The sequence below is a fragment of the Gopherus evgoodei genome, chromosome 7, assembly GCF_007399415.2.
Source record: "Gopherus evgoodei ecotype Sinaloan lineage chromosome 7, rGopEvg1_v1.p, whole genome shotgun sequence".
Lineage (NCBI taxonomy): Eukaryota > Metazoa > Chordata > Testudines > Testudinidae > Gopherus > Gopherus evgoodei.
In genome coordinates, this window is record NC_044328.1 from 70,931,000 (window position 1) to 70,953,059 (window position 22,060).

General features: G+C 46.8%; 1 protein-coding gene across 5 annotated transcripts in view; it reads right to left on the reverse strand.

Annotated features, from left to right (window-relative positions):
• The window catches only part of LOC115655090 (beta-microseminoprotein-like), a 51,674-nt gene that overhangs the window by 23,291 nt on the left and 6,323 nt on the right, over positions 1-22,060 (reverse strand). The window contains exon 1 of one of the 5 annotated variants that reach the window (XM_030570185.1): positions 94-188. The exons of the other annotated variants lie outside the window; for them this stretch is intronic. The gene's annotated coding sequence lies outside the window, so the exon portion shown is untranslated. Of the gene's footprint in view, positions 1-93; positions 189-22,060 lie in introns of those variants that run through there. 5 annotated transcript variants of the gene reach the window in all.

The window sequence follows — 22,060 nt, forward strand, 5'->3', positions numbered from 1 at the left end:
TTTTTAAACTGTGGTAAGATATTAAATACATTAGCTTTCACTAATAAATCCATATTGAAACATTAAAATAGCAGCATATGTCTCCCATCATACCTTTAAAATCTGGAGTGCACACTTTGACTTCCCTCTGCAAAGTGCTTCTCTTCCAAAGAGTACATGGTTGTGTTTGCAGAGTCTATTTCAAGGACTTCCCTTCTTCCCACCCCCATTGCTCATTTTGAGCCACCTGACTCTTAATCCACACTTGTACAAAATCACTTATCTTTGTAGTAAGAGGTGTAGCAACCAGTCCCCAGGAACACTACTGTGCTCCAGGATTCAGGGACAATTTCAGGGTCTCTAGTAACAGTAGTCAGGAGGAAAACCCTTAGAGTTATTGGGTTTATTTCTTTCCATACTCTCATCCACCAAGAACAGCAGTCGCAAGTCAGAATCGAGGCAGAAAAAAGTCAGGTGGCTGTTTCATGACTTGATACAACATTTAATTAAATGTTAGCTCCCAAACCTAGAGTAAGAGTAGAAATGGGTCACTGTTGCCAAATTCAAATTGAGATCTGGAATCTCCCAATGTATAAAGGGTGTTTGGAGTTGGGGACTCATTGAGCTAGAAAACAGCTGTGAATTTCAGATCTTGGCCTGTTTTCTGAACCATCCTTACCTGCACCTTCTGGGTTTGAGTCTGGGGCTTTGGTTTAGGTTCTAACAAAAACCAGTGTCTCTCTTATTCATCATTGCTCAACTTTCTGTGCTCCTGATCTTGGGTTTTTGACTGTCACTTCCTATCATTTCACCAAAATCCAACAACCCCCAGCAATGTAAGCAGTAGAGAGATACACCCTCTCCTACTTGCTTACACTTCACATCATCAGTTCATTCATACCCTTTGGAGTAAGAAGAGGGCCTGAAACATAAGGCCTTATACCAGGCCTCTGAAACGAGGCCTGAACTAAAGTAGTGGTCAAACTTTTCTGAAGCAAAATCAGGTTGTGAGCAAGAGGCAGGCCCTGATCGCAGACGTTGACAAGCACAGGGCTGATATTGCAAAAACATATATTCCTAAGAAGTGCTGGGCACAGAGCACTTAGGCAAGCACAGTCCAGAAGGGTGGTACCAGAATGCCTTGATACCAGCACATTCCCCAAAGATAACAGGAACACATTGACACATCCTAATTATAAGGTCAGGATGATAGCCTGATGGATAGAGATGTTTTGATCAAACCAACAAATACATCAGAGAGTGGTACCTAGAGATGTCAGGGGTGATATGTAACTTGTTTGTATTTGTATATAAAGATGTCTTTCAGAGGGAGTGTCTTTGGCTGGCCTCGGGGATAATGGAAGGTCCCACCGTTAACTGAGCTAGTCCATTGCAATGGGCATACATGTGTTAGTGTACCTGTCACCATTGAGCCAGGACATTAGGACCATGCTTCATTGATGATAAACCTGGCCAAGTTCCTTTGATACGAACCAAGCCTGTGGATCTACTGGGCCATTTGATTGGGGCCTGCTGTATAGGCTATCTGACCAGAATCAGTACAGTATGCAGAAAAAACACACACACCGCCAAACATCTGACTACACCCTTCTGTATCTGTAGCCATAAGGCCAGCCCACCATCAGAGCATAAAACTCCTTCAGTTACGATCTGTGTGTTCAGGAAATGTTCTTTTCTACCACCCCACCGCTCCCCCAGGCACCAGCCATCAATTGATCTTGCTGCAAATACCAGTGTGTCCTGTCCTGATCCTGTTGTCTAGCTTGCCATCCTATGACATGTCTCAGGTGGAAAGAATATTTTCCCTTTGATGTTTTGTCATCTGGAGCAGTTTTATATGCTCAGCTCCTCCCATTCTTTAGTAAAGCTAAGCTTCCACTTTTTGGTTTGTGGCAATTATAAACTGGGTTGTCCTTTTTAAGAATCTGAATTTTGAGTTTAATGGGTTCCCTTTAATCGATTTCTTTGCTTTTGTGTCCATTGACACCTAAATTGACCCTCTTCCCTGGGTTCTGGATGAAGAGTTTTGTTCATACAACCCATTGAAAAGGTCTTTCTTTGTCTCCCCCTTTAAGGCTATACACAGTTAAGGCAAAATTTCTGCTAGACTAAGTTTTCAGCTGTCCATTTGCTCTCTCTCGATGGATTAATGATCCTGCAGTCTTGTAAGCATGCTTTGAATTCAGAATTGTTTGGCTTTCCAGGAAAAGGTTTTAATACTTTTGTCCTTATGCTATTATTACTAACTTGCAAATTTATCTGTCTTCCCATCCATCGTCTGTTTGTCTGTCTGCCTGGCAAATGCTTCCGTCACCGGGGTATCTATGTGCCAAAAAAGCATTAGTTTTTTTTAAATTATTTTTAACAAGGATTTCCTTAACTTTTTTCAATATTTTTTTGTGTAAGAATTGCTATTACCAGCCCACCAATGTACTTTACAAGTCAGTGGATGCAGAGCTGTAGGTCCAGTGGAACCTCTGAGGCATACCATATCCCGCAGCATGTCTTTTACCCTGTATATATTAAACAAGTACTTGCTCAATTGTTTTATTTAATCAATTGAGTCTTTTGTTAATTACTTTTCTGCTCTTGGACCAATGATTTTAGCACAGTTAAGGAATGTAATAACCTGAACTCTTGTGTGTTAGTCTGGCAGACTTAGAGAGACCTTTGTAAATGCCATCAGATGTTTGGCAAATTCAATAAAGTTAACCAGACACAACAAAGCACATAACTTGAACCATCAGAGGAGTCCTGTTGACTTCAGCTGTTAATCATGGGCTTAAGTATACACTTGGTCCTTTTTCGGAGTGGAGCACTGGTGAACTTTGTAAAGTCTGTCAAAACTTGATGGAGCATTCAGAGATTCAGAATGCAGAACTTTTAAATAGGTAATCCAGGCTTGCTAGAGCTAGCCCTATGCATTACATCTCAAAGACTCTTGACTGATACATGTTTGACATTTCTAGGCCTAAGCATTTTTGAGAACTGTAACTGTTTGTTCATGGTGCGGAATGTTGTTGCTGCAAAGTTGCTACAGCTGCTCAGTTTCTAGCACTCCGATGTCAGCTGTGCTAGCAGTGCGTGCAACTGCTGATTCAGTGTTGCTCATAAAGAGAGACCACAGGCTCAGTTCAGTAGCAGAGGCACTTGGCCAGGTTTATGGTCTATGAAGCACAGTCTTAGCACCCTGGCTCTAGGGTTACAAGTAGACTAGGGAAGTGGATCTCAATCAGGGCACGGGTACCCCTGGGGGCATGCAGAGGCCTTTCAGGGGTTACACCAACTCATCTAGATACTTGCCTAGTTTTACAACAGGCTACTCAAAAAGCACATACGAAGTTAGTACAAACTACAATTTCATACACACAAAATGAGTCAGCATTTTTTCTGTAACAATGTACTGTCACACTTTTTTTTGTATTTTTTTATGTCTGATTTTGTAAGCAGGTAGTTTAAGTGAGGTGACACTTGGTGTATGCAAGACATCAGATTCCTGAAAGGGGTATGATAGTCTGAAAAGATTGAGAAGCACTGCACTAGGGTGACCAGATGTCCTGATTTTTATAGGGATAGCCCCGATATTCAGGGCTTTGCCTTATATAGGTGCCCTACCCCCCCTCCCCCACCCCATCCGCTATCTGGTCACCCTAAAGTACGTTAACACATGCTTCTCAAAGCTGGGCTGCCGCTTGTTCAGAGAGAGCTCCTGGCGGTCCGGGCCAGTTTGTTTACCTGCTGCATCTGCAGGTTTGGCCGATTGAAGCTCCCACTGGCCGCAGTTCACTGCTCCAAGCCAATGGGGGCTGCGGGAAGCGGTGTGGGTCAAGGGATGTGCTGGTCAACACTTCCCACAGCCCCATTGGCCTGGAGCAGTGAACCGCTGCCCATGGGAGCTGCAATCGGCTGAACTTGCGGACGCGGCAGGTAAACAAACCGGCTCGGACCACCAGGGGCTTTCCCTGAACAAGCGGCGGATCGGCTTTGAGGAACACTGTAGTAACGTGTGCCTGCACCAATGGTACCCACTCAGTCAGCGCACCAGGATGCTGCTCCCTCGGTGAGTGCAAAGATACCCCTCTGTCTTCTCCTTTTATACATCAATACAAGCAAGTTTCATATTACATTCCATATACTTTGTTACTATCCTGTATCTGCTAGTTTGAGCAAAACATCCTCCCTCCCTTATCTAGTCATCCCCTCCTTATCTTACAAGGGGTCTGTGTGTCCCTGTACCATCTCCTAGGAATGTGTTTACGAAGTTACTTGAGAGCTCTGGGTGTTCCTGTACCATCCTCTCAACTCGGGAATGTGTTTGCTTGGCATTAGCTAATACCTGATGGATTGCTACTTTGCCAAAGCCAGGTCTTCTTTGGTTCATACTGTGACTTATGCTTAGGGCTCGAGCAAAACCTCAGTAATAATAAACAAGAATGACAAGGACTTTCATGGAGAATTACATCTATTTTTCCTAAACCTCAGAAGTGGCTTGTCTGCTTGGCCTCCAGATTTGCCCCCAAAGTACTCTGGGGGCTGCAAGCAACACATGAAAACTTTTAAGCACAAATGACAGCAGTGAAGAATTAAGAGGAGGACCCAAAAATAGCTTGTAATGGGAAACTAGTTACAACCTTAATGATCAAGTGACTGATACTGGTAGTGACAAATTGTAATTTATTTATGCCTGTGGCTGTCTATAGTCATTACTGCAAAACAATTAGATCCATCAGTGGAGCATAACTGTTCCTGAGGCATAGACAGTCTGTTAGCTCTGGGACAAGTGAGTCAGAAAAGTTCCTAATGTTCTTTTCCTTCATGATTTGGGCATGAAATGTCCTCACTGCAAAAAAATAATGTTGCCCTACTCCAGTCCCAGTCTGACTGCCTCCCACAGTCTTAAGGTTTAAGGCCTGAAGAGACCATGAGATTATCTAGTCTGATCTAATATCACAGGCCACCACCACCTACCATCCGCGCACTCAACCCAATGACCAAAATTTAGATGAAAATATTACATCCCACAAGAAACTACGCTAGTATGAGTCACAAGCAGAGACTAGGTGGGACTGAGGTGTACCAGTGCTTGAAGCCCCTGCAATAGCAGGGAAATAATTAAGTGAGACATAGCCAGATAATCCTGGCAAGTGCCCTATGCCCTGCAGAGGAAGGAGAAATTCCCGCCAAGCTCACTGCCAATATGACCTGGATGAAAATTCCCTCCAACCCTACCTATGGTGATCAGTTAGACCTGGGACATGTAAGAAAGAACCAGCCAACCAAGCACCTGAGAAAGAGAGTGCTCAGAGCCCCAGCCCAGCCCACCCTACCCTGTGTCCTATCTCTAGCTGTGACCATCTCTGGTGCCTCAGAGGAAGTAGAACAAAAAAAAAAACCAAAATACCGTAGGGGCAAAAATTTCTTCCTGACCTCTGCATGTGACCAGCTAAAATCCTGAAGCATGAGTTTTGGAAACAAAACATTAATGGGGGGGGGGGGAATCCCAGGGCTTTGGAGCCATTTTCTCCTCAAAGCACAAGCAACCCCATCATATAATCCCACTCAGAGATTTGTCCATCTCTTAAAATAAATCAAGTTCTTTACCCCCACCACTCTTATTGGGAGGCTATTCCAGAACCTCACCCCTCTGCTGGTTAGTGACTTAGAACATTCCCTACGTATTATCCCTTTCATGTACCCCCAGAGCTCTGCTACCCACTCTCTGGTGCAATTTGAATATTCAGTGGTAGAGCCAAGACAGAGCCATGCCCTTTGCTCAAGGATGACTGAATGCAGCTGTGGCATCCATCGGGGTCTCATTTTATTCAGCCAGAGTTACTGCTGCTGGATGGCAAGAAAGGCTCAGGAGTTCCTCATGTTGCTTTAGAACACCTGACTCCCTTGAGCCAGAGTGAAATAAGAAACAAACCTTTGTTTGAAAAATCACAGCCCTGCTGGCATGGGGCATTTTTACAAAATTCCAGTTCCCTTGGCATAGACTCAGCATGCTTCCTTTATCAGCAGCCAGCACCATAATGGTAAAAGGTGGGGTGTAGCTTGGCAGTGGTGCTCATCTGTCATCACAGTGCATTTATTGCGTAGGCTTATTTCTATCTGATTTGACAATTTGCAGTGCAATAAAAGTGAAATAAATCAAAAAATACTGGGGCAGTCTTGGATCTGGGACTGGCTGCTTGGGCCCAGCTCTGCTAAACCCACAGGATAACTCAAGTGATCTAATGGAGTGAGCTACCCTGGGAAACAGTAGCCACTGAGTATATCTTTAGGCTTGGTTTAATCTATGATCTATTTACCTCTAGGCTAGGACAGGCCAAGGGCTGGGGAAACAGTAAATAGGAACTAGCATCTAAGGATCATGACCCTAGTTAAGGGTCTCCTGGATTTTCCAGGGGTTTACAGCCCCATCCTGTTGTGGCTGTAGGGGTTTTTCCCATAGTTCTGACCTTCACCCAGCTTGGGGGCTGGGTGGAGAGGACAGGCCTCTGTCAGGCCATGCTGCTACTGGTCTAGGGAGAGAGATGGGCTAGTTGGGCTCAAAGGGAGTAGCTGCTGCCATGATTCTGGGAAAGATGGTGGAGTCCATGTGAATCAATGGGGGAAACGTGATCTTTGGGGCAATGGAAGAACACCCAGAGTTTGAACAGGGATTGGGGGCCAGGAGCTTGGAAACACATGTAGAATCAGCCTAGAAGGAGCACACCCAGAATCTGTGGTGAGGATGCCTAGGTTTCATGTGGCACTGGGGGACACACTTGGCCTGCATGGGGCAGGGAGGGACACAGAATCTATGTGAAGGGGGCACACAGAATCTATACGGGGAAGCAGAGCAGAACCCAGAGGATGGGGGAGGGACACTTTTTTAATGGGGGGGGATGATCACACCCAGAATCACCCTTGATTTCTTAGGGATGGGGACTGTGAGACTAGATGGCTAATCAGCAGGGAAAGAGGGTGCAATGGGGTGTCCATCCCACACAAGCCCTGAGCAGGTTAGTGGGGCCAGGAGAGGCAACTTAACTTTAGATGCTGCACCTGAAAGGGGAACCAGGGCTTGATAAGCATTAATGGCAAGTGAAGCCCAACTGTGCTAGAAGTGTAAAGCCAGGAAGTAAGAGCAGGAAGGGTGCTGTAGTCACTCTTTTTATAGCAGTAGTCACCAACTGGTAGATTGTGATCGACTGGACAATTGTGGAGCTTCTGACAGTCGATCTCAGTCTCAGTCTAGGGTTGCCAATCCTCCTGCAGACAAACCAGGAGATCAGCCGCTAACAGTCTGGTGGCAGAGCAGGACTAAGGCAGGCTTCCTGCCTGCAGTGGCCCCCGTGTCACTCCTGGAAGCAGCTGGCATGTCCAGCAGCGGCTTGGGGGGAGGGGCAAGGGGTCTCAGTGTGCTGCCCTCACCTTCAGGCAACCCCCATCCGCAGTTCCCATTGGCTGGGAATGGGGAGCTGTGGGGGCAGTGCCTGTGGACAGGGGCAGCATGCAGAGCCACCTGCCCCTCTCCCCGGAACCACTGCAGGATATGTCAGCAGCTTCTGGGAGCAGTGCAGGGCCAGGACAGGCTCCCTTAACCCTGCTGCACCACCACCTGGGAGCTGCCTGAGATAAACAGCACGCAGCCAGAACCCAAACCCCCCTCACACCCCAGCCCTCTGCCCCAGTCATGAGCCCCCGCACATTCCAACCCTTTCCCAGAGCCTGCACCCCCTCCTGCACGAGCCCCCTCTTAGAGCCAACACCCCACACTTCCTCCTGCCCCAACCTGGACCCCAGAGCCCCACCCATACTCGAACCCCTTGGCCCCAGCCCAGATCCTGCACCCACTCCTGCACTCCAGCTCCTGTTCCAGCCCCATGAGAGTGAGGAATGGGGAGAGCAAGTGAGGGAGGGAGAGAGGGGGAATGGGTGAGTGGGGTAAGGGGCCTCAGAGAAGGGGTAGGAGCAGGGCAAGGGTGTTTGAGTTTGTGTGATTACCGTTATTTCTCTGTTTTCTTTGTGGCAGATCCTGGGTTGCACTTAAATTCAAAAAGTGATCTTGTGCTTAAAAAGATTGGAGACCACTGCTTTATAGGTAGAGAGAGCTGGGTAAGGACAGGGGGGAAATGCAGGGGGAGAGTAAGCACTGGGGTCCTATCCTAGGGAAGAATTGGTTGGGGAAGTAGAAGTGGGCAGCAGTGACCATGAGATGGTTGAGTTCAGGATCCTCACAAAAGGAAGAGAGGAGAGTAGCAAAATACGGACCCTGAACTTCAGAAAAGCAGACTTTGACTCCCTTAGGGAACTAATGGGCAGGATTCCCTGGGAGGCTAATATGAGGGGGAAACAAGTCCAGGAAAGCTGGCTGTATTTTAAAGATGCCTTATTGAAAGCACAGGAACAAACTATCCTGATGTGCAGAAAGAATAGCAAATATGGCAGGTGACCAGCTTGGTTTAACAGTGAAATCTTTGGTGAGCTTAAACACAAAAAAAACAAAGCTTGCAAGAAGTGGAAACTTGGACAGATGGCTAGGGAGGAATATAAAAATATTTCTCAAGCATGCAGGGATGGGATCAGGAAGGCCAAAACACAACTGGAGTTGCAGCTAGCAAGAGATGTGAAGGGTAACAAGAAGGGTTTCCATAGGCATATTAGCAACAAGAAAAAGGTCAGGGAAACTGTTGGACCCTTAATCAATGGGGAAGGCAACCTAGTGACAGATGATGTGGAAAAAGCTGAAGTACTCAATGTTTGTTTTGCCTCAATCCTCACAGACAAGGTCAGCTCTCACACTGCTATCCTAGGCAACACATTATAGGGAGGAGGAGAGCAGCCCTCAGTGGTGAAAGAAAAGGTTAAGGACTATTTAGAAAAGCTGGACATGCACAAGTCCATGGGTCCGGATCTAATGCATCAGAGGATGCTGAGGGAATTGGCTGATGTGATTGCAGAGCCATTGGCCATTATCTTTGAAAACTTGTGGCAATCAGGGAAGGTCCCGGACGATTGGAAAAAGGCAAATATAGTGCCCACCGTTTAAAAACAAAACCAAAAAAACCCAGGGAACTAGAGACTGGTCAGCCTCACCTCAGTCCCTGGAAAAATCATAGAGCAGGTCCTCAAGAAAACCATTTTGAAGCACTTGGAGGAGGGGAAAGTGATCAGGAACAGTCAACATGGATTCACCAAGGGCAAGTCATGCCTGATCAACCTGATTGCCTTCTATGATGCAATAACTGGCTCTGAGGATATGGGGAAAGCAGTGGATGTGATATATCTTGACTTTAGCAAAGCTTTTGATACTATCTCCCACCGTATTCTTGCCAGCAAGTTAAAGTATGGATTTGATTAATGGACTATAATATGGTGCAACAAAGCTCTGTCCTTGTCTCTGTGGGTCCCTCATTTCCCAGCAGATTTCACTAGCCTGAGAGGCTTACTGTGACCCTGCACATAGCCCTTCTCTCTCTAGAAGCATGGGTCACAGCCTACTGAGCCATTTTCATCATAAGCCAGCAAGGGAGGTGAGGAGAAGCTATCCTCCCTTGCACAGTTTCTGTTGTCTCCCAGTCTTGGTGATTAATCAGGGGGGCAAAAAGGGGGCCAGGGCCTGTCCTCTACTCCTGGCTCCAGCCCAGGGGCCCGAATAGTATCAGCTATGTGTAGCTGACTTTTTTAGAAACAAGACACGTACAATTCCCTGGGCCATTTCCCCACAGTAGCCCCCACTTCCTCAAGATCTACCTCAGGACCTCCTTCCTTGTGCCTGATATGGTTTGTACTGCTCAGTCTCCCCAACAGCACGGCTTCCTCCTACACCTAGGGCCTCCTGGGGTGGGGGGGGGGCAAGTGGGGCAATTTGCCCCAGGTCCTGAGCCCTGGCCCAGCGTCGGGCCAGGTTTTCGGTGGCATTTCAGCTGCAGGGGGCCCTTCAGTGCTGCCAAAGACACAGAGTGACTAAAGGACCCCCCACAGCCAAAATGCTGCCAAAGACCCAGATCACCACCAGATGAGCACAAAGTGCCCCAGGCCCCCTGAATCCTCTAGGAAGCCCTGCCTACAGCTCCTGATATGCATACCCACCTGACTAACTAGGCGGCTTTTAACTAGTTTTGGACAGCCCCTAATTGGCTTCAGGTGTCCCAATCAACCTAGCATCCTCCCTGCCTTCTGGAAAGATTTTAATTGGCCCTAAGTGTCTAAATTGACCTGGAGCAACTGCCATTTGCTTATCCCAGCAACAGGGATTTGTTTAGCCTGTTTCTCATTACTTTACTATAGCCATCTGGCCTTGCCCCATCACAGTGGATAGAAAGCTAGCTAGATTGTCGGGCTAAACAGTGATCAGTGATCAGTATCTGTGTCTAGTTGGCAGCCAGTATCAAGCAGAGTACCCAGGGGTCGGTCCTTGCGCCAGTTTTGTTCAGCATTTTTATTAATGATCTGGATGATGAGATGAATTTCATCCTCAGCAAGTTCACAGATGACACTAAACTGGAGGGAGAGATAGATATGCTGGAGGGTAGGGATAGGGTCCAGGGTAACCTAGAGAAATTGGAGGATTCGGTCAAAAGAAATGTGATGAGGTACAACAAAGGCAAGTGCGGAGTCCTGCACTTAGGACAGAAGAATCCCATGCACTGCTACAGGCTGGGGACCGACTGGCTAAGCAGCAGCTCTGCAGAAAAGGACATGGGGATTACAGCGGACGAGAACCTAGATATGAGTCAGCAGTGTTCCCTTGTTGCCAAGAAGGCTAATGGCATATTGGGCTGCATTAGTAGGAGCATTGCCAGCAGATCGAAGGAAGTGATTATTCCCCTCTACTCGGCACTGGTGAGGCCACATCTGGAGTACTGCATCCAGTTTTGGGCCCCCCACTACAGAAAGGATGTGGACAAATTGGAGAGAGTCCAGCGGATGGGCAACAAAAATGATTAAGGTGCTGGTGCGCATGACTTCCGAGGAGAGGCTGAGGGAACTGGGCTTATTTAGTCTGCAGAAGAGAAGAGTGAGGGGGGATTTGATAGCAGCCTTCAACTACCTGAAGGAAGGTTCCAAAGAGAATGGAGCTAGACTGTTCTTAGTGGTGTCAGATGAGAGAACAAGACGCAATGGTCTCAAGTTGCAGTGGGGGAGGTCTAGGTTGGATATTAGGAAACACTATTTCACTAGGAGAGTGGCGAAGCACTGGAATGGATTACCTAGGGAGGTGGTGGACTCTCCATCCTTAGAGGTTTTTAAGGCCCAGCTTGACAAAGCCCTGGCTGGGATGATTTAGTTGTGGTTGGTTCTGCTTTGAGCAGGGGATTGGGCTAGATGATCTCCTGAGATCTCTTCCAACCCTAATCTTCTGTGATCCTGAACTAGGGATTCTTATAAGAGGCTTAGAGGGGTGAAGTAGCCACAGGGAGTGGAGAAAGTTCCCAGAGACAGGCCGAGAGAGAGAGAGGTGGGGTAAAAAGGAGCTCCGGGAGACTGCTCAGTCTCAGAGCCTGTTGCTGCCGTAGGTTGCTAGTCTCAGGGTCCCTGGGCTGGAACCTGAAGTAGCCGATGGGCCTGGGTTCCCCTACTAGCCCCTGGCAAAGTGACACTGCACCTAGATTTGAAACAGAAGACTGCCTGAGATGACATATGAAGGGCTTGTTACTCTGGCTGTGGGGGGCTATACAGTGACGAGGCTGGATGGCAAAGTCATGAACATGGAGCCTCCTGAGTCCTGGAGACAGAATGGGGCCACAGCATGAGCAAACAGACAGAATGGGGAGCTAAACAGAGTGAGTTGAGAGCTAATTCCCAGGCCAAGCCATGAGGAGGTGCACTTGTGGTGAGCAGAGCTTCTTTAGAAAGGGACCCTTGTGTGCTCGTGGTCTAACTCCCTGTCCTCACTACAGTTCCACTGGGAAAATACAGCCATTTGCCAGCCCAGTTAGTGTGCAGAGTGGTGCTACAGAGAAGCTGATGGCATCAGGCATAGCACAAGCCCCTGAGAATCTAACAGAGAGATATGTCAAAGGAACAGTCTTGAAACATTTAAAAAGAGGCTGTGATGTTACCTCCTGGTCACCAGAGATGTATCTGTGAGGTATGAATGATGTAGAAAGAAACCTCTATGGGAATTGTTGCTGCTGATCAGGGCAGGAGTCTTGCTAGTGCTTTTGGTCCCTGCAGGGTTGGATTTATAATTTCTGTAAAATCATATACAACTAGGTGACCATGAGATTCCTGCCCTGAAAGAAGAGAACATAATCACATCTCAAAACAGGGTTGGAGGTGTCACTCAGCCATGTCTCACTGAGATTTCAGTGGCCATCCTAGAATGCTCGAAGATTAGTGTGCACATGAGATCTCATGTAGCTCTGACATTCCCCAAATCCCTATTGAACAAGTTTATAATTGGCCAGCCAGCCTTCCCTAAAGTTCCAGCCAGCCCTTAAATGAACCACAGTTGGGGCTTCTGGGCCATGATGTGTTTGAGAGTTGAGGTTCTGAAAGAAAATCTTCCAACAATCTTATGAAATTGAAAGGGCAGTTTGAAAAATTGAGGTTATCTGTCCAACGAATGCTGAGTCCATTCCCTCCCCACGTTCCAAACAAACTCTGCCCCGCAGTAGACCACACGTGCTGAACATCAGGTCAGTTGATTCAGGCCAATGTAGAATGTCAACTCACATGTGCAACAAAGTTCACTTAAAAAATCAATGTTTTCTCCCTTCTCATGTGTTTCACAAACCCATGCAATTTCTTGCTGTTTAGTGTTTTGAGGATGGATTTTCTTATGGACCCTTACAATAATGCTGTATGTTTTAAAATGCTGTATCTGAACTTCAACACTTTGAGCAGCTAGGCAAGGGTATGAGGCACTTTAAGATTTTTTTTAATGTTTATTATCCCCCTTTTGAGTGTCAAAATGGAAGCATATTGTTTGAAGATGTGGTCAGCTTTCTGTAGGCCAAAGACCTGTGGCGGGCTAGGAGATATATAGACGCCAGTGCTCAGCAAGGAAAGGGTCTATTTAAATCTCTCAGAGCTGTGAAAGTTACCTAGTCTGCCCTCAGTGAAGTGATGGAGCAGTGAAGGAGTGAATTACCTGATTTCCCGGCGAGGGTGAATTATTTGATCTCTCTTAAGATGGGTACACTCTACTGCTACAAGCCTTCTATGTGAGAAAGGGGAAAACTGGCTAGTAGGCAGGCAGAGAAAGCTCTCGCTTGTGCATGCTCTTTCTCACCCACACTAGAATTGTTTTTGCTGGGCAAATCTCTTCTGTTTTAATAAGTTGAGTGGGCTGAAAGAAGCACTTCCTGAGTGACTGAATTGTGCTTCAGCTGCATAAAATCTCCTTGGAAAAGCCCTTTCTCTTTGTGAGACAAGATGGAGGAGGTGATATCTTTTATTGGACAAACATCTGTTGGTGAGAGAGGCAAGCCTTCCAGCTTACATAGAGCTCTTCTTCAGACTCACCTTGTCTGAAGCCAATGACATGACTCCAACACCATCTTTTTCGGTGTGTCTGGTCATCTGGAAGATTGACTTTAAGAGAGATTTCTTTTCTCTCCACGGTGTGGAGCTGGCGTCACAGCAAGCTGTATCACTCATGGCTTGATATGGGAACTCCTATAAGGGGCTGATGCAAACATCAGCACCGACAAAGTTACAGCTCTTTATATCGTAGTCCATTACATGCTGCCAATATTTTAGCAAATCACCTCCATTATCTTCTGATAAGACCCCGGCCTGGGTCTGTATGTTCTTACACAGAGTAGGAGCTGAAGGAGTGGGGAATCTCTCTAATTTCTTTTGTTTGCCCATTTTAACATATTCCTCTTCTAACTATAGGAAAAAAGGCAGCACTATTTGGGAAACCTATCTATGAAGGGCCACTACTGGAAAAACAGAGTCCAGCACAGTGTTCTGAGAGGGTGAGCAAAGGGAACTGAAGACCTTGTGAGAAGGGAGAGGCTGTTATGGGTTTTGTTTTTAATGGTATTAAATCTGATATTTGTTGCACAATCTGATGCACTGAATAGGTAAACATTTTAATGACCCCCAAGGCATCCTACTGTCTGACAAGGATTATTTAGCAGATGGGGTGGCTCCTTATGCCAGGAGAACCCCCCCGCAACTTTTGCTTCCTAGTGGTGGAATTCTAAAGAGAGTCAATAGCTGAAATCATGAAATTTACTATTTTTAAAATCCTATGACTGTGAAATTGACCAAAATGGACCGTGAATTTGCCCTAGAAATAAAGAAACGAGTTGCAAAAGAGATTGAGGGCATAAGCCTAAAATAGGGGCTAGGAGTGTATTAAATGCCATGGGATGCACACTGCTTGTAGTGTCCAGGTTATCCATCCAACTATATCTTCAAATAATGGTACAAAGATATGGAATCTCCTTCACTGGAGGTTTTCAAAAGAAGACTGAATAGTCATTTGTCTTGGAGGGTTTAGGCACAACAAATCCCGCATCTTGGCAGGGGGTTAGACTAGATGACCCTTGCGGTCCCTTCTAACCGTATGGTTCTGTGATTCTAACCTTGCCTAGTACTTGTTGGAAATAGATATGACTTTTAACCAGTCACTCGACCATGTACTGCCAACACTTTCTTAAACCTGCCTCAGGTACCTGAAGTATTTAATTTGCAATATATTCTGATTTCTCAAAACAGATGCATACTTAAGATCTATAAATGCTGCACAAGGCTTATGTATAAAGCAGATATTTGGTATGGAATTCCCTTCCCTAGCCCTGTCTTGGGCTTTGCTAATAAATGACTTTGCACAGTGCTACTTCTGTTGGTGACTTAATAATATCTCTACTTTTGATTAGAAATAGCTTTAGTTAAAGTAGTGGTTCTTACCCTGTTTATCATTGTGAGCCACATATGTGGCCCACAAAGTGTTACCTGCGCCACAGGCTGAGAGCCACAGTGCCCTCCACCTAACCCCCCCCCCCGCAAAGGTGTGCAGACTCACCTGGCGGCACTTCCTGCTGGTCGTCCATGGGAATTAGCTCTCCAGCCATCAGAGCGCCCCCTGTCGGCCGGTGATCCGCCACTGCTGGGCCCCTGTGTCCCTCCCAGACCCCGGTGCCCTTTCCTCTGTGTTGCTGCCCCCCTGGCAGTACCCCAACCCTTTCAGGTTCTGGGTCTCCCCACTCAGGGGAACCCTCACCCACTAACCCCACCTCACCTCAGTCTAGGCTACTGCCAGTCACCATCTAGCCCCAGTCTTTGGGGCAGACTGCAGTATAAGCCACTCATCACAGGCAAGGGGGTTCGGGCCTGCTGCCTTCCTCTACTGCCCAGTACCATTTTATGCCTTAAACCAGGCCTTGCAGCCTGGGGAGTTGCCAGCCAGGAGCTCCCCTAATCCTCTGGTTTTTCCCAGCCCTGCTTCACTCCTAGTATCCTTTCTGCTAGGCAGCCAGGCCCTGCTCCCGGGCCCTTTAAATCTGATTCATCTTAGCTCATGGCTCATCATCCCAGCCCTACCAGGTTGGACTTGCATTTACATCATAATCAGGGGATCAAGAGAAGGGAAAAATCACACCCCTTTATTTCACCTTGTGTGCAGCTCTCTTCCACTGTCTCAGCCAGCCTTGCATTTGTCATCTCCCACTGGGTACTTAGAGTTAGTCATCCACAATTCTGAAGCACCATGTTGTACATCACAAGGTTGTCATCCTTGAGTCCACATCTGTTCTCTCACAAAACATCTTTGCACAAAGAGAACCATCTCTCTTGCTGTTGACATTTTTTCACCTCGATTTAACTGCAGTGGCCAGAGAGTGCTGAAAGGTGAGGTGGAAGGGGACAGATGGACCAAATCTGAGTGGTGCTGTGATTCTGCACATCAGGTCACAGTGTCACTCAGTTTCACAGACTTTAAATTCACAGTTTGCATGATCTGTTACAAAATCACAGCCCTATTCATAGCAAACCCTAAACAACACCCCCTGCTCTGTGAAATCTGTGTGTTTGATGTTATCCTTCCAAAGCCCAGCATCCTTATTACTTTGCTGATGAGAGTGTGGCCTGGGCACAGGCTTAGGGCTCCTGGCCTCCCAGATTGGCCCAGCATCTACATTATGTCCTGCAGGTGGGAGGCAGTTCTGAAGCCTAGTGCTACAACAGTGGCCTATAACGGAGTCAGGCACATCCTGTCCAGACTCCTCTTAAATACCCCTCTGGGCCTCCACAGCTCCACTCTCAGGCTCAGCATCATGTCCATGGAACTATTCTACTCACAGCATCTGAAAGAAGGGGGTTTTAATTCTCCGGGACACCTCCAGGCCACAGAGCCATAAATCCCATCTTCAAAGGAATCCTAATCATCAGCATCGCTGTGAGAGTCCATCATGGGCTTGTCTCATCAAACCCTACATGCAGGAGATAGGAAAAGCCCTTGATATCCCTTCAGCCATCGCCTCTACCCTCTCTCTAGACAGGCCCAGGGCCAGATTAACCATTAGGCTAATAAGGCTATAGCCTTAGACCGTAATATTTTTTAGGCCCTACTGGTGAGGCAGGGGACACAGCCAGAGAAGGGTGAGGTGGGGAGCAAGCTTGCTCACACAGCCCTGCTGGAGCGCTCCTGCCAGCAGGAAAGGCAAAGAAGCCCTCTGTAGCCTGGAAGGAGCTCAGCTGGTAGCCAGCTGCTTCCCCCCACCCCTTGCTGCAGGAACACACTACCAAGTATCTGGTTAACACTGGTGACCGGACTCCATGGGTGTAGTTTGAGCAGACACTGTCATCCACCCCCCTAATTTCTCCAGGGCTCTGTTTAGCTGTCAGGGAGGGAAGAGGCTCCCTCCGTCCCTCTCCTGGGCTGAGGCTGGCAGGCAGCTCAATGACACTGCCTCCTAGGTCCTAGTGACTGTCACCATTATCTTCTATGTGTGCTGGGTCCCGTTTCTGGACAACTGGTGAGTGCCTGTGGGGGACAGGGCAAGAGAGTTGTAGGGGGAAGAGGCAGTACCAAAGCGGTAGAGTGAGAAGTTTGCACAGAATCTGCACACACTCTATGCAGCTCCAGCCAGAACTACTGCCCCTCCCATGTATACAGAACGAATTCCCACACGTTTGTAGGAAAAACAAAACAAAACATCCCATTCTGGATACCAGTACTTTAACTTTTACAGTACCTTTCATCAAGGGGCTTCAGATTTATGATACACTGTGTTCAGTACATGAACCCACTGGCCAAGCTTTGGCAGCTGAGAGCAGATATTACCCCTTCTTTATGCAGCCCTCTGAAGTATTTTAAAACTCCTGTGTAGTGCCAATGTAAGGGCGAGGAGCATGCTGTCTCCTGCTATTTACTTAAGTTCCACTGTGATACAATATTGTGCATATATCCCGCAAGCCTCTAACAGTGAGCCTGTGAAACAGCTGAGGTTGTGGAAGGTGCTGAATAGATGAAAGGTCACTCCGTGTTGGAATGGGGGCCAAGCAGCTGCTGATCTGAACAGAGAGCTAGCTGCAGGCTACAACTACTGGTGGGCTCTGGAGTCTGTTTGTGTTTCTGGGGCTGTGTGTAGCACAAGAATGTAATTGTTCAATACAAAGTCTCTTTGCTTTGAGAAAAACAATAGAAGGAGAACTTTGAGGCATAGAAGCCAACTCGGTTCTCTGGGGCTGGAGCATCCACGGGAAAAATTAGTGGATGCTGTACACCCACCAGAAACCAAGCTCCCCTCCCCTCCCAATTTGACAGGAAACCATTGATAACTATTCAGAGTATGATCTTTCAACCAGTTGTGCACTCGCCATTAGTAACTTCATTTAGACTGCATTTCCCTAGTTTGCTTATGAGAATGTCAGGTGGGACTGTGCCAAAAGTCTTAATAAAATCAAAATATGCAACATCTACTGCTTTCTTGCTATCCACTAGTCCGGTAACCCTGTCAAAGGAGGAAATTAGAACTTGATTTGTTCTTGACAAATCCATACTGGCTATTCTTAATAACTCTATTGTCCTCTACAAATTAATTGATTTAATAATTTGTTCCAGTATCTTTCTAGCATCAAAATTAGGCTGACTGATCTATAGTTCCTCAGGTTCACGTTGTTTTCTTGTTCAAAATTAGGTACATTTCCCCTTCTTCAGTCCTCTGGAATCTTACTTGTCCTCCAGGAGTTCTGAAAGATAATTGCTAGCAGCTCCAAGATTGCTTCAGCTAGTTCCTTAAATACCTTAGAGTGAATTTCATCAGGCCCTATTGACTTGAATACATCAAATTTATCTTAAACCTGTTCTTTCCCTACTTTTGGCATGCATTCCTTTCCCCTTGTTAATATCCCGTTGAATATCTGGTCACCTTTTAAGCTTTTTAGTAAGAGTGAAGCAAAATAGGCATTAATGATGCTTTGATACATAAACCCTCTTATTCTTCATGTTCCGTTTCAGAACAACTCCATTCTGCCTTCTGCTGTATATTAAAAGAACATGACAAATTACTGGAGTTCATAGATTTAATGGCCATATGACAAGGTGGCATCCTGCTCCAGTCTTTTCTAGCCACAAACCACTCAGCAACCTCATTCTGATGAAACCCCTTGGGCAATTTGTTTAGTGTTCTCCCTACCACCTTTACAAATTTTGTGTAGCTCTGTCGTTACACTAGCATATGCTCTTTAGTTCACTCAGCTGAGGAATGGGGAGCCAGAAGGCATCTTCCCCCTGAGAGATCTTTCCTGGCGCTGACTCTGAAGAGCCTCCCAGCCTCTCTTCCCCCAACCGCTTCTTTCCTGTGCCTTTTCTACTTTCTAGGCTAATGGGTTGACTAGCCTGGCAGCTCTCTCCTGCCGGCTCCAGGCACCAGCTCGAGCAAGCTCATGGTTGGGGTGGCAGATTCTAAGGGGCACTATTCCCTCAAATCCTCTTTTAGTTCGCTGCTCTGGCTGCCCTGTAGGGGAGGAGGGGAGGGCCCTGCTGGGAGCCGGCTGCACACTCCGTCTACCCCAGCTGGTGCCAGGTCTGTAGCAAGCCCAACAGGGCAGCCCACGTCCTTCCCTCCCCGCTGACCAGAGCAGCGCAGAGCCCTTCCAGCAGGCGGTGCGGCGAAAGCCCTGGCCACCCTCCTTCTCTCTCCCCCCCCCCCCCCCGCTCCTTCTCCCTCCCCCCTGCTGCCCTGGGCACGTCTGCAGCACTGGGAGTCCCCCTGCACTCACGTTCCAGCTGCCCTGCACGGTTTTTGTTTTTTTTTTGCTCTGCCACTCCGGCCGCCCCACAGGTTTGCTCTTTTTTTCTTTTTTTTTTTTTTTCTTTTTTTTTGCTTGGGTTGGCAAAAAAGCTAGAGCCGGCCCTGCCCCTAGCTATCAATTAGGCCAAGCTTTGCCCCACAAATTTAATTGATGAGCCAGTGATCAGAATGCTGATACAGCTGCTGTTGCCCAGAATTCTGCCATGGGCCAGAAAGGACCATTGCAAGCAGGCCATAGAATGACATCTAGAAATTCCTGCAGTGTTAAACTAAACCTCCCCTCTTCCTGCCTTGTTTAAAACAGGCCTAACAATCCTGCACTCCTGTATCCCCAGTTACTGCAGAGCTACCGGTGATGAAGGTGTTTCTCAGGGAATGCTGAGGGGAGAGACTCGGCTTCATTTCCTGGCTCCAGCTATGTGAGAGCAGGTGTGGGAGGCTTCCATCAGCATTATGCTGTGTCTTGGACATAGCAATGGGATGCTGCTACTTAGTCATTGGCTAAGTCTGTTCTAAAGAGTGCATTAGACAACACCAGCCCATGGAGAGGACAGAAGTGTCCATAAAATATCCCCTCTTCAGGCCTGAACGGGCAGCAGCAGCTCAGAGGTGTTGTAATATATGGGTCTATTTTAATTGTTAGCCTAACTAGTGAAAAGTGAGTGAAGGTTTGTGAATTGTCCCAATGATCTGTAATAGAAAACTGTTTCAGAAAAGATGGACAATGAAGACAGAAGGACCACATTAATTTAAATAGTAAGCATTGACTGATACCACTCAAGGGCCATGTTAAGATTATGGTTGGTAAACAAGAGGAGTAGAAGGCTGGAAATTAGACCTAATTGTTTGCCATAAGCTGGGAGTGGGCAACAGGGGATGGCTCACTCTATGCTTGCCTGTTCTGTTCATTCACTCTGAAGCACCTGGCATTGGCCATTGTCGGAAAACAGGACACTGGGCTAGATGGACCATTAGTCTGACCCAGTATGGCCATTCCTATGGCGGACAATGAGTGGCTGGATCATTCCACCCATTGCCTTGTTGAGACCTTTAAAAAGAGATTTTGGAGGAGGAAATAGTACAGTTGTGGCAAAAGGATTGTTGCCACGACACCAGACCACGATAGTCCAGTGGGGATGCTTGACTATAATCACTGCACCAGCAAGGACCCAGCCTGATACGTGTGAAATCCTGCTCTGTCTTCCTCTCCCTCATGTGCTCCTTTCTTTCCCCCGCAATCTTCCTCATATCCTGTCTCTTGGCTTTTCACCTGATTCCAAAACCAAATGTACTGCACAGCACCAGCACAGCGAGATGAAACTGTCCACCCAGCTTGGCCTCAGAAGGACCAGTGATGGAGAGGGATCTGACCAGATCAACCAGATGATGTTCCTGACCAGGGAGGTGACCTGTGGTCCAGAGCCAAGATGTTGTGGTCTCCTGCCAGCCTGAAGCATCAGTCCATAACTAACCAGATGCCCTGTATCCCTGAGAACATCAACAAAACCATATTTCCTCATCTTTACTATTCTATCTTTTCTCTCCCTTCAGTGCCTGTCTGTTTTGTCTAAACAGAAAAGTGACTTCGATTCCCAGATTAACAACGCTAACCCCTTTCTTCCCTACCAAGAAGGACTGTTTGAGCCAATAAGAGATTTTAACCAGTATTCAGTGTCTCCAAAAAGAAAAGAGACTTTTAATAGGCTCTGATTCAATACCAGTTTTAGGGTTGTTTGCCTCATTTTGATTCTTTTCCTTTTATGTGTTTGTCAATACATTTCTAACCTTCGGCATGAATGTCCTCGTGTGTTTGCCATGGCACTAAGCAGGCTGAGCTCCCTGTATCTCAAACCCTGAACCCTTGTTGAAAATGGATTAATGTTGGACAAGGACTGGGTTAAGTTAATAGCTTTGACTTTTTGGGCCCATATATTCCATCTCGATTATTACAACAGTCCCTGCTGGAAAGAAAGTAAAGGTTCTTGTAGAGCAATGATTCTCAAACGTTTATATTGGTGATCTCTTTCACACAGCAAGCCTCTGAGTAAGACCCCCCCATATAAATTAAAAACTTCTTTTAATATATTTAATACCATTATAAATGCTGGAGGCAAAGCAGGGCTTGGGGTGGAGGCTGATAGCTCAAGTGCCCCCATGTAATAACCTTGTGACCTCCTGAGGGGGCCCAACCCCCATTTTGAGAACCCCAGTTGTAGAGTTCTTTACTGTAGGTGTGTTCCCATCATGTGGGCCCTGGGCTCTTAGTGACAGTGATGGTATAGAAGGCAGGAGAAGGCATCTCACCATTTTTTTAAATTAAAAAACACAGATTTTTATTAAGATGCCTCATGTCTGAGTTTATTTTGATCCACTGATCATCAGAAAAGAATTTACCAGATCTGTGCTCCTAGCTGGACAATGCTGACAGATAGTAATAGAAACACTCTAGAATCCAACCCAGCGGAGGCCTGATATTCTCCTACATTCAGTTGCTACACAAATAACATGGAGAGGAAAGGGAGGAAGCTGGAGTAAAATGCTGCTTTAAACGTCACCATGAATGTGTGTAATCCAAAAGAAATCACGCAGAGGTTGATCATATTTTTGAAAGGAGGAGAGCTCAGCAGGGCACCGATTCTGAATGGGTTGGCTGTTAAGCCACCCAACCCTAGACCTTGCAGGGTTTGGAGGGGTTAGCCTTCTCTACCACAGTGTAGCGGCAGGTCTTCGCATGGAAAATGCGTTTACACTTCTATTGATCGTAGGAAGTGGGTATAGCTAAACTGTCATTGGGAAAGACAAACCAAACACAGGAGCGTGAGATTAGTCATGGTAACATGGACAGAAGACAAATA